At 44.9% G+C, this 16,657-nt stretch overlaps 1 long non-coding RNA gene across 1 annotated transcript in view; it reads left to right on the top strand.

Annotated features, from left to right (window-relative positions):
- Positions 1 to 500: 500 nt before the first annotated feature.
- The window catches only part of LOC309546972, a 57,521-nt gene continuing 41,364 nt past the window's right edge, over positions 501 to 16,657 (top strand). Inside the window, exons 1-4 of the long non-coding RNA XR_014224949.1 lie at positions 501 to 599; positions 14,155 to 14,240; positions 14,321 to 14,500; positions 14,596 to 14,692. This is a non-coding gene — a long non-coding RNA (uncharacterized lncRNA). The remainder of the gene's footprint in view (positions 600 to 14,154; positions 14,241 to 14,320; positions 14,501 to 14,595; positions 14,693 to 16,657) is intronic.

Genomic DNA, 16,657 nt, shown 5'->3' with positions numbered 1-16,657 from the left:
TGCCTACACTGAATCTCATGGTTCAAAATGACCATTCCATGCAGTTGCAGTGCGTTCCCAAAATTGCTGCACGCAGATGCGGTGCGATTTGAGCCGTTCAGAATTAAATTAATGGACTCAAATCACACCACACTGAATCACATATGAATTGTACAGGAATGCAGTGCGGTTCCTGTGCGAATAATATGCGATTCATAGTGTGAACCTAGGCTAATGGACAAATTCCACTGCAAATGTTTGTACTCATCAACCTATTTCTAAACCTTTTCTTTATTTAGCTCTGCTTTGTATGTTGAAGGCGTGTCTGTGATTTATAAATGAAAGTGAAATATAACACCAGACCAGATAATTTCAGACCTGAACAGCTTTGTTTGCGTAACCTACCTGGGGTCTGTATACATGATTGCAACCACATATTTAGCACAGCGTACGTGGATGATACAGACTTTAAAAATGAAGAGTATTCTTTGTAATTATATCCTTAATGTTTTCTCACTTGCAGGGATATCATGTGGAGATCCTGGTACTATACAGAATGGTCAAATATCAGCTCCAAATTTCTATGTTGGCTCAAAAGCCACTTACACCTGCAATGAAGGGTAAGTTTACATAATACAATATTTGACTATGCATGCATTACATTGAATAAGTATTGTTTTTATGCACACATTTAAAATCATCCTCTTTCTAATTAAAATGGATCTAATGTCATAGAATGCATTAAGGTATAAAAACACCTGTGTGCAGCTCCCCCTCATCCCCCCTCCTCCAGTCCCACTAATACTTACCTGAGTCCGATCTCGATCCAGCAATGTGCACAAAGGCAGCTGCCCTCTCTGCTCAATTGCTCCTTCTGCCCTCAAGTTGCATTGCGTGCTATGAGTCTCTTGGGGTTCATCCTTGCTCCTTTTCGGTGGCCCAGCTCTTAACCTTCATTCAACGGGGGGTTGAACCAAATTTGGCCTTGAGTAGCTTCAAGGGCCAGGTATCAGCCTTGGCGGGTTTTTTTCAAACGACCTTTGGCCACACCCTCCTTGGTGCTTACTTTTCTTCAGGGTGTCCGACATTTGGTTCCTCCAGTGCGGGCTCTGTTGCCACCTTGGAATTTTAATTTCAGCTCTACAGAAGTCTCCCTTTGAAAATATTCGGTAGATTCCACTGCTTACGCTGTTCCAGAAGGTGGCCTTTTTGGTGACTATCACTTCTGCTCGCAGGGTGTCGGAACTGGCGGCGTTATCCTGTCATTTACCTTAATTGCTGATTCACAAGGATTAGGTGGTGCTTTGCCCCTGTCCGTCATTCCTTCCTAAGTCGGTCTCTGACTTTCATTTAAATTAAGACATTGTGTTTCCTTCTCTGTGTCCCAGGGCCAAACATCCAAAGAAAATTGCCTTACATGCCTTGGATGTGGTCCAGGCAATTAGGGTTTACCTGGCAGCTACGGAGTCTTTCAGGAAGTCAGACTCTTTATTTGTGCTCACCCTTGTGCAACCCTTGCAAAGGGTTGTCCACTTTCTCTGCGACCATTTCCAGATGAATTAGACAGATGGTGGTTCAGGCCTGTTCCATCAGGGATCAGGTTCCTCCTTTCCCTGTCAAGGCGCACTATACTAGGGCGCTTAGTGCCTCCTGGGCCTTCAAGCATCAGTGACACAGGTTTGCCAGGCGGCCACCTGGTCGTTGGTGCACACTTTTACAAAGTTTTATAAAGTGGATATGTTGGCATCTGTGGATTCTTCCTTTGGTCGCAAGGTTTTGCAGGCTGCTGTTTAACCACTTCTGGACCCAAAGGTTTTCCCCCTAATGACCAGGCCATTTTTTGCGATATGGTACTGTGTTTAACTAAAAAATTGCGCGGTCGTGCAACTCTGTACCCAAAAAAATCTTGATGTCCCTTTTCCCCCTAACTAGAGCTTTCTTTTGGTGGTATTGGATCAACTATTTTTTGTGCTATAAACAAAAAAAGAGCAACAACTCTGAAAATAGAACATAATGTTTTACTTTCTGCTATAAAACATTCCCAATAAATAAAAAATAAAAAAAATCAAATGTTTTCATTATTTTAGGCCAATGTGTATTCTGCTACATATTTTTGGTAAAAAAAAATCCCAATAAGTGTATTGTGATTGCTTTGCGCAAATGTTATCGCATCTACAAACTAGGGGAAGATTTATATTGTTTGTATTTATTTATTTTTTACTAGTAATGGCGGCAATAGATCAGCGATTTTTAGTGGGACTGCCACATAGCAGTGGACAGACACCTAACTGACATTTTCTACACTTTTGGGGGGACCAGTGACATTACTACAGTAATCAGTGCTAAAAATATGCACTGTTACTGTACTAATGAATAGCATGGAAGGGGTTAACACCAGGGACGATCAAAGGGTTAAATGTGTCCCCAGGAGGTGCTTTATAACTGTGTGGGGGATGGGCTTACTGAATGAACACCGAGACCTGTGTTCCTAAATAGAAGGAACACAGAATCCCTATGTTCATTACTGACAGAATGGCAGACCGCCGTTCTGTCCCTGGCCACCAGACCCCCTGATTGGCTCCCCATGTAGCCAATCGGTGCACACCCCCACTAGCGGTCCCGCAAAACTACGTACAATTACGTGGTTTCGCGGGAAAGACCTGACTTGCCGCAGTATGTGCTACTGTCGGTCATCAAGTGGTTAAGAGGACCCTCTTTGTTTTTTTCAGGTGGGCTCCAGTGGTTTTTGGTTGAGCCCCTGTTGGCTAGTTGTCTACTGTTTAGCCTTGAGAATTTATTGCTGTTTTCCCACCCCTTATGTTTGACACTACTTAGGGACGTCCCAATGGTCAAGAATGACAGGAGCTGTGTCCGTAAATGAACGTAAGAGAAAATGGGATTTTTGCCTTACCGGAAAATACATTTCTCTGATGTTCATTGAGGGACACAGCACCCACCCCTCTGTGGAGTTATAATTCTCGTGACACTGCTTGTAACAAAACTGAGTGACTTTAGCAGAGAGGAGTATACCCCCTGGGACTGCCCATGGGTGTAACCAGAATTTTTTTTCTGCCTAGTGTCCTACTCCTATGGGGGGCATTATAACCCAATGGTCAAGAATGACAGGAGCTGTGTCCATCAATAAACATCAGAAGAAAGGATTTTACAAAAATCCAATTTTTTATGTATCTTTTGCTTTTAAAGGTAAAGAGAGGTTTGGGGTATTTTTGACCCCAGATCTATTCATAAAGAGGACCTGTCATCCTTGTTTCCATTACAAGGGATGTTTACATCCTGTGTAATAGGAATAAAAGTGATGAAAAAAAAAGGGACAGAAGCGAACGCATATGTAAGTCGTGCACACATATGTAAACGGTGTTCACACCATGGGAGGTATCGCCGCGAACATGAGAGCAAATATTCTAGAGCTAGACCTCCTCTAACACTAAATAGGTAACCTGTAAACATTTTTGAAGTGTTTTTAGGTAACTTAACCACTTTACCGCTGCTCACTGAGCTGCTACTGCGGCAAAGTGGCTCGATAACGTCTGGCGACGTAGACCTACGTAGCCAGACATTCCCCTCTCTCGGCGGCGCACGCGCGCCTCAGGAGGCTCGCCCCCGCTCTATTCAGTCACAGTGGGAGTCGAGCCAGTGGAGGAGCGGCGGTGATCACCGCCACTCTTCCCCGATCGTCAGGGAATCGAGTGTGGAGATCCGCCTGCTTGTGTAAACACAAGCGGGCGGATCTCCTAAGTGACATAGCATAGCTAAACCTGCGATCTGTCCCTGTGTCACTCAGTCACCTCCCCCCACACACATCAGTAAGCACCAGGCATACATTAACCCCTTGATCACCAATAAAAATTAATCCCTTCTCTGCCAGTGTCATTTTTACAGTAACAGTGCATATGTATAGCACTGATTACTGTAATAATATCACTGGTACCCCCAAAAGTGTCAAAAATGTCAGTCAAGGGTCCGATCTGTCTGCCGCAATGTCGCAGTCCCCCCAAAAAAATCGCAGATCGCCGCCATTACTCGTTAAAAAAAAAACACCAAAAATGACAGAAATCTTTCCCTTAGTAAACGCAATAACTTTTGCGCAAACCAATCAAAATACGCTTATTGCAATTTTTTTACCAAAAATATGTAGCAGAAAACGAATTGGCCTAAAATGATAAAAAAATTTGATTTTTACATTTTTTGGGGGGGGGAATTTCATATAAAAAAATGTGAAAAATATTGTTATTTTTTCAAAATTGACGCTCTTTTTTTGTTTATAGCGCAAAAAGTAAAAATCGTACAGGTGATCAAATACCACCAAAAGAAAGCTCTGTTTGTGGGAAAAAAAGGACGTAAATTTTGTTTGGGTACAGCGTTGCATGACCGCGCAATTGTCAGTTAAAGTCGCACAGTGCCGAATCTCAAAAAGTGGCCCAGACGTAAGACAGCAAAATCCTCCGGTGGTAAAGTGGTTAATTTGGTGCCAATCCACGAGCGCGCGCAATTTTAAAGCCTGACATGTTGGGTATCTATTTACTCGGTGTAACATCATCTTTTATATTATACAAACAAAATTGGGGTATAATTTGTTTTTTATTAAAGTGTATTTTTTTCAAAAATCTTGCATTTGAAAATTTTTATCCCAAGTGAACGTTATATGACGTCCCCCCGCTCACAAGCCTTGCACACGATCTGCGACTGCTGTGATTGCATATGTAAGTCGTGCACCCATATGTAAACGTTGTTCACACCACTCATGGGAGGTATCGCCATGAACATGAGAGCAAATATTCTAGAGCAAGACCTCCTCTAACACTAAATAGGTAACCTGTAAACATTTTTAAAGTGTTTTTAGGTAACTTAATTTGTCGCCAATCCACGAGCGTGCGCAATTAACATCATCTTATATATTTTACAAACAAAATTGGGGTATAGTTTTTTTTTATTAAAGTGCATTTGAAAATTTTTATCCCTAGTGAACCTTGTATGACGTCCCCCCACTCAGACGCCTTGCACATAATCTGTGACCGCTGTGGTTGGCATAGTTACCATGTGTTTGCTGTGACTAATCACAGCGATCACATGATCATAAGTCAAGAACTGTCATGAATGGCATCTATTCATGATAGCATTGTTTACTATTGTGATCTATGTGATTGGTCCCAGTAATCACATGGTACAGGGCCTATCCCAACAGCCCCTGTAACATGTGACCCCTGTAGCCAATCACAGCATTCGCAGTAGTAAACAATAAATCACCTCCCAAGAGTAGTACAGTGTCAGTGTTTTTTTTTTAAGAAAATTGTGAAAAAAAAATTACAACAAACAAAAATCTCATCATGCCTCTTACTAAATACCTTGGACTGTCTACTTTCCAAAAAAAGGGGTACTTTGGGGGATATTTGTACTATCCTGGCATTTTAGGGCCTCAAGTAATTGGATGGGCAGAGAGTACATCAGGTTTGATCAGTTTTCAAATATACACTACTGTGTTAAAGTTTTAGGTGTGAAAAAGTTGCTGTAAATTGGGAATGCATTCAGAAATTGAAGTTTTTTTAGTTTATTTTTATCAATTAACAAAATGGAAAGTAAATAAATAGAAGAGAAATCCAAATTGAATCAATATTTAGTGTGACCACCCATTTTGTTTCAAAACAGAATTGTTCTAAACATCTTAGAAACTGTTCTAACATCTTAAAGAACTAACCAGAGGTCTTCTGTGGATGTAGGCTGCCTCAAATCCTTCTGTCTCTTCATGTAATCTCAGACAGACTCGATGATGTTAAGATCAGGGCTCCTTGGGCACCAAATCATCACTTCCAAGACTCCTTGTTCTTCTTTATACTGAAGATAGTTCCTAATGATATTGTCTGTATGTTTAGGGTCGTTGTCCTGCTGCAGAATACATTTGGGGCCAATCACACTCCTCCCTGATGGTATGGCATGATGGATAAATGTCCATTTATTTGCAGAAATGCAGCTTCAAACTTGCAAGGAACCTCCACCTTGCTTCTCTGCTGCCTGCAGACACTGATTATTGTACCACTTTCCAGCTCTCGGCGAACAAACCGTCTCCTGCTATAGCAAATTATTTCAAATTTTAACTTATCAGTCCATTTTCTGCATGTGTCTGCACATCAGTTCCTATGTTTTCGTCCATAGTTGAGTCGCTTAGCCCTGTTTCCATGTTGGAGGTATGGCTATTTGGCTGCAGTCCTTACAAAGTTACATAGTTGGTAAGATTGAATAAAGACACCCGTCCATCTAGTTTAACCTGTGTGGGTGTGTGTGCTCATGTCAAAAATCATATCACTGTATAATGTACCCATCTAAGAATTTTTTAAAACTATCAATACTTCCCGCTGACACCACCAATTGTAGAAGGGAGATCCACATCCTTACCGCCCTGATAGTGAAAACCCCCCTTCACAGTTTAAGGTTAAACCGCTTCTCCTCCAATTTCATTGAGTGACTACGTGCCGTCTTATACTCCTGAAACTTGAAGCGTAACTTCTCCAGGGAGAATAAGTTCAATGTTTGTAATCTTTCCTCGTAAATGAGGTCCTCCAGTCCCCTTATTAATTTTGTTGCCCTTCTCTGGACTCTCTCTAGCTCCAGTACATCTTTTCTGAGGATTGATGTCCAGAACTGGACATCATACTCCAGGTGTGGCCGAACCATTAGAAATTGACAGGATTATTGTTTGATCTCCTTTTTTTTTTTTTTTTTTTTGAATGCCAATATTCTGCTGGCTTTGCTTGCTGCAGCTTGGCATTGCATGCCGTTGCTGACCTATCATCTACTAGGACCCCCAGATCTTTTTCCATACTGGAATCCCCCAGAGGTTCTCCCCTAGTGAGTAAATTGCTCTGATATTCTTAACCCCCAAGTGTTTTACTTTACATTTCTCTATCGTTCATTGACGGACGCAGTTCTCTCTGCTTCATATCAGTAGGGTTATACTGCACCCTACAGGAGTAGGACATTAGGCAGGAAAAAGTTCTGGCTACGCCGATGGGCAGTCCCGGAGGGTACGCCCTCTCTCTTCCTGCATCGGATGTCAGTTTTAATCTGCCTAGTCAGGAGTAAGGACCTATTTCCTTGCTGGGATCTCTGGTCCTGGCATATAAAGCATATAAAGTATTTTTTTATGTAGAATTTTTTTAGCGAGCCTTTTTTTCCTCCGGAACTTTTTTCCTGTGAGATTTTCAAGCAATTGCCCGGCTGGGCGACAGACTGGACCCCCATATCCAGTGGTCACCCCAGTCTGGCCAGCGAGCGCATGCAGGCCTTAGCTCTGCGCTGGGTCGGCTGCGACATAGTCCCACTGGACGGGGACTGGCCCCGTGAGTTAAATGTCTCGCCAGGACGCACACGACAGGGTCTAGGCTGATGTCGCAGTGTTTCTATTTGGCCGAAAGCCCCCCTACTCCGTTGGCGTGGGGTCCTGTCAATAGATGGCGCCCGCCTGTGTTCCCGGTATGGTGAGTAAATGTCCCCCCCCCCTTCCCTGGCGGATTTTGGGGTGGACACGGGCCCTCTCCCTGGGATGGTCGGACCCTTGCACTCCCGGGTTTCCCTCTGTCCTATTGTGGCCCCCCTCCTGTCCACACCCCCACGTGGGGGACTGTTTGGGCCTACCTGAGCCTGGGGCCTAGTGTGCAGGCCGCATGGGGGGCCGGACAAGTGTGCGCTGTCCGCAGTGTTCAATGATCATGCGGGGGGGCCTTGCTGGGGTTCTTCTGAAGTGGATGGTGCAGATGGGCATTTGGGGGTCCCCCAAAGGGCCCCCGAATACCGCGATTTTCGGGCGGGACCGCCATTTTGTAGCTTCTGTCTGCTTCTATGGAGGCAGCCATCTTGGTACAACCGTTTTCGGCCATTTTGCTGGAGATTTTTTGCAGTGAAGGCCGGTGGGAGTGCCTGAAGGAGTCTTGAGGGTGGTCCCTCCCTCTCTGTGGGGGTCCGTTAGCGCGTGCCTGGCCTCTGGGGGGCATTGAAGCGTTGTGGGGCCGTTTAAAAAAAAAAAAAAAGTAATTTTTTCATTTTTTTTTTTTAAAGTTGCTGGCAGGTTCCTCAGGTTCAGTATTGAACCTGCCTTTTTGGCAATTCGGGACACATTTTGGCCCAGGGGGTGGTGGTAGGTGCGCTAAAACGTTTCTCCACCTACCCCTGCCTCTTCTGATGTCTCGGAGTCTGAGCCTGGCTCAGGCGCCGCAGGCGTAGGCCTGACATGGGCCTCCCTGCTGGGTCTTTTACCTTGCGCCCTGTCTCCTCGGATGATGAGGAGGACATTTCCACCTCCCCTGCCGTGACAGGCGCTGGTGGACGCACTAGCTGTTTTCGGTGCATGACACCCTGCAATTTGGGGGTCGCAGTGGCGGCTGCGCCTAGGGCACAGGTGGCATCTGGCACTCACATGCCACCCGGAGCTGCTCATTTTGTTGGCTGCTCATGTAGGAGTGGAACCGTCTGAGACGTTCCCCTGGGGTGTCCAAGCGGCCGTTAAGCGTTGCCTTTTTGGGGGAGTCTCTGGTACAGAGGACTGTCTGCCTTTGGTGGACGTACGGTCTCTAGCTGAATGGGACTACCGTTGTTCCGGTGGAGGAATCCCCGTCCTTTAAGGACTTAGGGGATAGGATGGCGCGGGCTGTGGCCTGCGCTCTGTGCTCCCTGGCGTAGCTGCACTGGGAACAGTGTTCATGTTTGCCCTTGCCACGCAGACTCTGCCTGATGGGCGGAGTCCCAACACTGCAATTTGGTGTGGGGCATGTCCCTCTTGCTCTGGGGGAGCTGTTGGACCAGCTGGCGCAGGGGCTGCATTTTGTTTGCGATGCGGCGCTGGTCAAGGCGGTGGTTGACCGGAGTCTACTTTACCGGAGTGTTGGTCTGCGGATCAAACTTCTAAGAAGGTCTTAATGGATCTTCCTTTTCAGGGGGATAGCCTGTTTGGCGCTGCCCTGGATGACACAGGCTGTCAGGGGTAGGGGCCTTCGTCGCAGTTGGGGTTCCTCCCCTTTCGGCTCGCAAACAGTTTCTTCGTCCCTCGGGGACAGTTGATTTGGCGAAGTCCTTCCAGACTTCCGCGTGGGTTCCAGACGACCCTGGTCTGGCGTACATGGGTTTGGTTTTTTCCAGACCTGCTGCCAAGGCCTACGTTGCCTGAAGGCGCTTCCTCTCCCATCTAGGGGGTCAAGGACCTGCGGCTGGCCCGGATCCCAGGCTGACTGGGTTCAGGAGGTCATGCGGTCCAGTTGCAAGATGGAGTTTTGATCTGGTTATTTCCGGTAAGGTTTTTTCCCTTTCAATGTGCGGCTGTCTCCAGATTGCTTACAGGCACTCTGTGGGGCAGTTCAGACTCTGGTTCAACAAGATGGACCTACTGGTCTTTTGTTGGTTCCGTGCGGATCACAAATTCAAGTTTGTATTGGTTCGCACGGTGGTGGCTTCTCTACATAAGGGGGCTTCCTGGTCTCCATAGACATCAAGCTGCCTACCTTCACGTCACGTTATGTTCTGGAACAGCTATGGGTTCTCTGTTTTTTGCAGTGGGGTAGGATCTCTTGGTTTGTGGCGTTACCCTTTGGTCTCGCTTATGCTGCTAGGGTCTTCACGATGGTGTTGGCTCCGGTCCTGATGCTGTTGCGGCAGAGGGGCATATTGGCCCTGTTTTCCTGGCCGCTCTGCTTCTCCGTTTGGAGTCCCCTACGGTGCTGTCAACTAAGTTGGTTGTCACCGTGGGAACTCTGGTAGATCTTCTGAATCTTCAGAAATCATCCCTGGTCCTTTCCATGAGACTGTATTTTCTGAGTCTGACTTTGGACTTTTCCTCGGTCAGGGTGTTTCTCCCTCCGGGGTCAAAACTCTTGGCACTTTAGACTGCGGTCGACTGTTGCTGTTCCGCACACGGTCTTCTCTTTGGACCTGCATGCGAGTTCTGGGACTAATGGTGTTGTTTTTCAAGACAGTCCCTTTCGCTCAATCCCTCTGGGGATCCCCCAGGAGACACTCCTTCTCGAAGGCGACTGGAATCCAAACTCTCTGGACTTGCGGATCCGGCTGGGCCGGTTGCCCGGAGAGTCTTGCTCCTTCCTCCCCGTCTACTGGACAATTGTCACCATGAATGCAAGCTTGTCCGGGTGGGGAGGAGTCCTCGGCAGGTTTTCTGCTTCGGGAGTATGGTCCCTGGAGGATCCAGGTTACCGCTTATTGTCCTGGGGCTGAGAGCATTCCAGCTTTGTCTAGTTCACTGGATCAGCACCTGCAGCTGTCCAGTGCACTTTCAATTGACTACGCCACGACCGTGGCTTGTCATTCACCATGGGGGCACCATAAGTGTCATTGCTGCCTTGAAAGTGATGTTTCTTCGTTGTGCAGAGCGCCTTGTTCCGGCTCTATCCGCTGTTCCCTTTCCAGGGGGGAAACAACACAATTGGTAGGCGGTTTGCCTCAGTCCCTTCATCCTAAGTCATTCCAGCAGTTGTGCCTTCGTTTGGGGAGAGGTCGTGGCCCGCTCCCGGGACCCTCTGGCGGGTGCAATGGTGGCCTCATGGGTTTTGTCATGGGTAAGAACATTCGCTAGGTTCAACATGTTCAGTGCTGAGATGTTTGAGATGTTTAGCGTGGTCATCTGTGCAAGGCTCACGCCGGCATGGTCGTGCGAGAGTGCTCGCGGATGGGCTGAGGTCAGTGTCAGCTGCTGTCTGCCTTTCCTCCTCTCCTGTTGCTGCCAAGAATCCTTCGCAAGATCGAGGCAGCAGGATTTCGGTCATTCTCGTGGCTCCGGACTTGCCTCGCCGAGTTTGGTACGCCGACCTGGTCAGGCTTGCCGCTGACGCTCCTTGGGTTTTCTTCTCTACGGGCCGATCTCCCGTCTGGCTTTACGTTCGACGGCTTGCGGGCTTGGCTGTTGTAAGCCAGGTGTCAAAGGACGTGGGGTTGTCTGCTTCGGTGATTCCCACCCTGCGTAAAGCATGTGAAGCGTCTTCTATGATGATTTTTTTCATCATATGAGAAAGTCACGTATTGCGTGGTGTGAGTCTTCTTGGCCCCCCCCCTCGCTCTTGCTCAGTGGCCAGATCTTGACTTCCTTCAACTGCGGGATTGATCAAAAGTTGGCCTTGAGTACTGTCAAGGGTCAGGTTTCGGCTTTGATAATTTTTGTTCCACAGGCCTTTGGCCGCCCGTTCCCTGGTGCGTAACTTTTTCCAGGGGGTGCGATACTTGGTTCTTTCGGTGCGACCTCCGTCGCCAACTGGGGACCTTGGTTGTTGCAGTCGGTTCTTCCAGACCCTCCTTTGCGAGTATCGTGGGTATCCCCTGCTTACCTTATTGTAGAAGGTGGCCTTGGTTGCTGTCACTCTGCACACGGGGTGTCAGCACTGGCGACATTGTCCTGTCATTCTCCCTATCTGTTGGTTCATGGGGCCAGGTGGTACTTCGTCCGGATCCGTCCTTCCCTCCGAAGGCGGTTTCTAGTGTTCTCTTGCACGGGGCCATTGTGTGGCCATCTTGTGTCCTGAGCCCCCTCATCCTACAGAATGTGCGCTGCATACTCTGGATGGAGTTTGGCACTCGAGGGGTACTTGGCGACTACTGAGTCTTCCCGTAGTCAGGTTCACTCTCTGTGCTCACGGGTGGCCCAAGGACAGGGCTGCCTGTGTCTGCTGCGACTATTTCCAGGTGAATCGGACAGTCGGTGGTGCAGGCTTCTTTAGTTATGAGTCAGGTCCTACCTTTCTCTGTTTCGGCGCTTTCTACTTGGGTGCCTAGTGCTTCCTGGGCTTTTGCCATACAGGCATCTGTGCTTCAGGTTGTAAGACGACTACCTGGTTGTTTGTTCACACCTTTGCTACGTTTTATGAGGTGGATGTGCTGGCATCTGCAGATGCCTCTTTTCGGCTGCAAGGTTTTTTGCTGGCTGCTGTTTGGAGGGCTTTTGGCCTTCCTTGAGGGTGTTTACTGTTTGTTTTCAGGTGGGCCTCATCTTTTGTTCTGATGAGTCCTATGTTGCCTGGTTGGCTGTTTTTGGCCTTGGGGACTTGTTCTTTTTCTGCTGTTCCCACCCCTCATTTTATGGCACTGCTTTGGGACGTCCCTACTGATATGAATCAGAGAGAACTGCGTCCGTCAATGAACGATAGAGAAAAATTGATTTTTGACTTACCGTAAAATCCTTTTCTCTTAAGTTCATTGACGGAGGCAGTACCCGCCCCTCTATTTTGAGTTGGGTTGGTGTTACAGGAAGAGAGAGGGTGTACCCTCCGGGACTGCCCATAGGCGTAGCCAGAACTTTTTCCTGCCTAGTGTCCTACTCCTGTAGGGGGCAGTATAACCCTACTGATATGAATCAGAGAGAACTGCGTCCGTCAATGAACTTAAGAGAAAAGGATTTTACGATAGATAGAGGCAACTAGTGGCAAGTAACTCTTAAGGCCTGCCTGGTGGCTCAGGACTTGAAATGTTGAGCCCTGCTCTATATCGTTTATGAATAAATTAAACAGAATTAATCCCAGGACAGAGCCTTGAGGTACCCCTCTTACCACTCCAGACCATTCTAAGTATATGCCATTTATCACCACCCTTTGGATGCATTCCTGTAACTTATATTCTATCCATGTGCAAACCCCATGGTCTATGCCTACAGACCTCCGTTTGTAAATTGTTTGTGGGGGACGTATCAAATGCTTTTGCAAAATCGAGACACACCACATCCACAGGCCTTTCCTTATCTAGACAGCAGCTCACTTCCTTATAAAATGTTAACAGGTTGGTTTGGCAAGAATGACCTTTCAGAAATCCATGCTGATTACCATTAATGATACTGTTTAACCGCAAACTCTTGGATATAGTCCCTTAGTATCCCCTTCAATAGTTTACATACCACTAATATTAGAATGACTGGTCTGTAGTTCCCAGGTACATGTTTCATCCCTTATTTTAAATATTGGTGCCATGTTGGCCCTTCGCCTTGGCCCCTACTTCCATGAAGACCTCTTCTGGCCAGACTTCTCCCAACAGATGATGGGCGTACTCAGGTCCCACTGGTTTCTGCCAGTTCTGCGCTGATGGCACTACTGGACATCTTGCGATGTTAAAGGGAAGTAAGCATGATGTGTCTTTTATCTGCTGCATTAGGTTTCCTTGACTGACCACTGTGTAGCCCGTTTATTTGTGCTTCTTCAAAAGAGCTTAAATAGCACATCTTGAAACCACAGTCTGCTTTGAAATCTTTCCCTGTGAGATACCTTGCTGATGCATTAGAACTGCCTTGTGTCTTGTTGCTGCGCTCAGTCTTGCCATGGTGTATGACCTCTGATATAAAAAGGTCTTTCACAAACCCACCTTGGTAGCAGGGTTTGGCTGTTCCTCACCCAGTTTTAAGCCTCCTACACAGCTGTTTCTGTTTCAGTTAATGTCTGTATTTCAACCTACATATGAAATTTATGATCATGAGCACCTTGCTTGATATAATTGGTTAATCATACACCTGACTCTAATACTACAAAATCCCTGACTTTGTGCAAGTGTAAGAATTGATGCAGGTTTTAGGCCAAAGGGTAGTCACACCAAATATTCATTTGATTTGCTTTCGATTTTTCTTCTGTTTACTGTGCATGTAGTAAAGTGATATAAAAAAAAAAATAAGCAATGAAAATATATATTTTTGAAAGCATTCTTACTTTACAGCATTTCTTTACACTTGCCTATAACTTTTGTAGTTTGTAGACTATAACTTAAACGGACCAAAAAATATGCATTTATTTGGGTTATTTTTAACAAAAAAATGTAGCAGAATAGATAGATTATTTGCAAAAGTCTATAACTCAGTATTTTTTTTTTTTTTTTTTTTATATATCATTTTTATTTGTATATAAAAAAGCCCAATGGTGATTAAATACCACCAAAAGACACCTCTATCCGTCTCAAAAAGAGATAAAAATGTAATTTGGGTGTAGTGGTGCATGAGTAATTATCATTCAAAGTGTGACCGTGCTAAAAACTTAAAAAATGGCCTGGGCAAGAAAGGGGTGAAAGTGTCCAGTATTGAGGTGGTTAATAATGAGTTATGAAATTACATTAACATGTTAAAAGTTATGAGATTTTACTGGTTGGTTTATAAATACTTCAGAACATTTTAAAGACTACTTCTTATGTCATGTATTTCAGATTTGCGTTTCCCTTGACTTCATCAGTGAAATATACAATATGTCAAGAAAATGGAGCTTGGACTGATTCAAATCTTGTTTGCACAGGTTTTTTATGTTTTGATCTTCTTATAATAATTATTGAAAGTGCTAGTGTTTGTTCTCTAAAATTATTGATTTTTCCACAGCAATATGCAAAGAAAACCTTCGCGTACCTCCTTTTGCATTGCTTAAAGTGACCTCTACCATTTATTATGATGGAACAATTGTGCATTTTGAGTGCAAACCAGGTTTTACCAGTACTGGTAAGGAAAACACAATAACCTGCAGAAACAATAGCTGGTCGAATCCCAAAGAATTCTGTACACGTAAGTGTTTTTTTTCCTAACTTACAATTTATGTTAGCCAGTAACAATACATGATGGTGTGTGGAACAGAAACATGGTGTTTGTCTTGCTTGCAGGTATATCTTGTGGGGATCCAGGGAAAATAAAGAATGGATATGTGTTCGCTCCAGACTACCTATTTGGCTCCAGAGCAATATACACCTGTGAAGAAGGGTACAATTTATATTTTTTTATGTATAAAAACATAGGCTATGAAGGTTTTTTATCAATATGAAATCCTTAAAAAAAAAAAAAAAACAACCTCTTAAAGTGGTTCTAAAGGCAGAAGGTTTTTTTTTTTTATATCTTAATGCATTATTTCTTTTTAAGATAAAACCTTCTGTGTGCAGCACCCCCCTTCAGCCCTCCTAATACTTACCTAAGCCCCATCTCAATCCAGCAGTGTTGCATGAGAGGCATGAATTCTTTGGACTCTCCCTCCTCATTGGCTGAGACAGCAGTGGTCGCCGTTGGCTCTTGCTGCCATCAGTCAATGAGCCTATGAGGAGAGATGGGGCGGGGGATGCCCGGCCGCTTCTCCATGTCTGAATGGACACAGAGCAGCGGCTCCCCTCGGGTGCCCCCTTAGTGTCTACAATGTGTGTGTCTACAATTGTTCATATCCTTATACATTGTGGGTCTATCTATTAAAAACAAAATCACTGTGATGTCTCAAACAGTCCCACAACCATAACACATTATTCCTGTAATTTGTGAAATATATTTACTTTTTATGATTGTCCGCTCCATCTAGTAGCGATAATGCAGTATTTTTTATTTTTTGTAAGGTTATGTGAATGCTTAAGATGTAGCAAATTTTTTTATAGACCCTCCAAAAGCAATATATAGTTTTAGGTTTGCCACCAATAAACATAATAATTCATTAGACGTAAAAGACACAAACATTAATACTGTATATTCAAATAAAATTAGATCTAAAAATAAATGGCTTAACGTGGTTGTAAACCTTTACACATACCCAGTGAAGTGACTTGCCTCAGGTGATACACCGAGATTAAACCAATGCTCCTACATAAGTTGTATCTGTTTATCTGCAGTCTTTTTTTTTTTACAGCCATCAAAGTCCAGAACTTATAAAGCTGGTCTGAGCTGTCAAAAAAAATAGGGAGCAAAGAGCTGAAGCTACACTCTGCAGAGCTCAGTGATGAGAGCTTTGACAGCTGTTTGGAGGGAAGGGACACACCCCCTTTCACACAGGAACAGAGCTGAGGTTGTCAATCATCTGGAGATCCCTCCCCTGTCACCTTTTTTCTCTTGGTGTCAGGAAAACTTGTCAGAAGTGATTCATGCTGATAGCAGAGGAACGGAGCATCAGACAGAAATGACACTTGATTTACTAACGCTTTAAAGAGTGCAAAATCTGGTGTAGCTCTGTAATCAGCTTCCATGTTTTTTTTTCTCAAAGCTTAATTGAATAAGCTGAAGTTAGAAGCTGAATGGCTACCATGCATAGCTGCGCCAGATTTAGCATTTTATACAGTTTTCTTAATTTAGACACACCATAGGTGTGCTCAGCCTATTGCATTATGGTGTGCACCCTAAAGCTCAAACACACACGCATGTATGTGTGTAGATATATATCTATGACACACACACTCTTATAAATAAACGTAAACAAACATTTAAAAATGTATTAAAACATGGATGGTGTCAGTAGGGCAGAGATCGGTGTCAATCAGTAGAGCAGTGGATGGTGTCAGTAGGGCAGACAACGGTGTGAGTAGTTTTTTTTGTTTTTATCATTTTATTATTTATATATATTTTTTTACAATATTATTTTTTTTATAAAATTCTTTTTTGAGCCACTTTCAGGGGCCTGGGTGAAATATCAGGGGTCTAAACAGACTCCTGATGTCTCACTCTTGGTAGCATGGGAAATCTGCACTGCACAGGATGATTAGGGTGTGCCCAGGCACACCCGGCACGCCCTGTGCGCACACCTATGTTAAACACATTAGACACCACTTTAATATAAACCTGTTTTGAAAAACAGTGCTGTATTACCAGGTACGCAAAGGTGTCATGATTTCTATCTTGTCAGACTTATAGTGCTTCTTTTATGAGAGACAAAAATATGTCAAAGTATATAGTTGTATGGTTGTCTCTGATCTTAAGGAT

This window comes from Pelophylax lessonae, assembly GCF_965119305.1.
Source record: "Pelophylax lessonae genome assembly, chromosome: 2".
NCBI lineage: Eukaryota > Metazoa > Chordata > Amphibia > Anura > Ranidae > Pelophylax > Pelophylax lessonae.
This window is presented reverse-complemented; position numbering and strand designations above follow the sequence as displayed.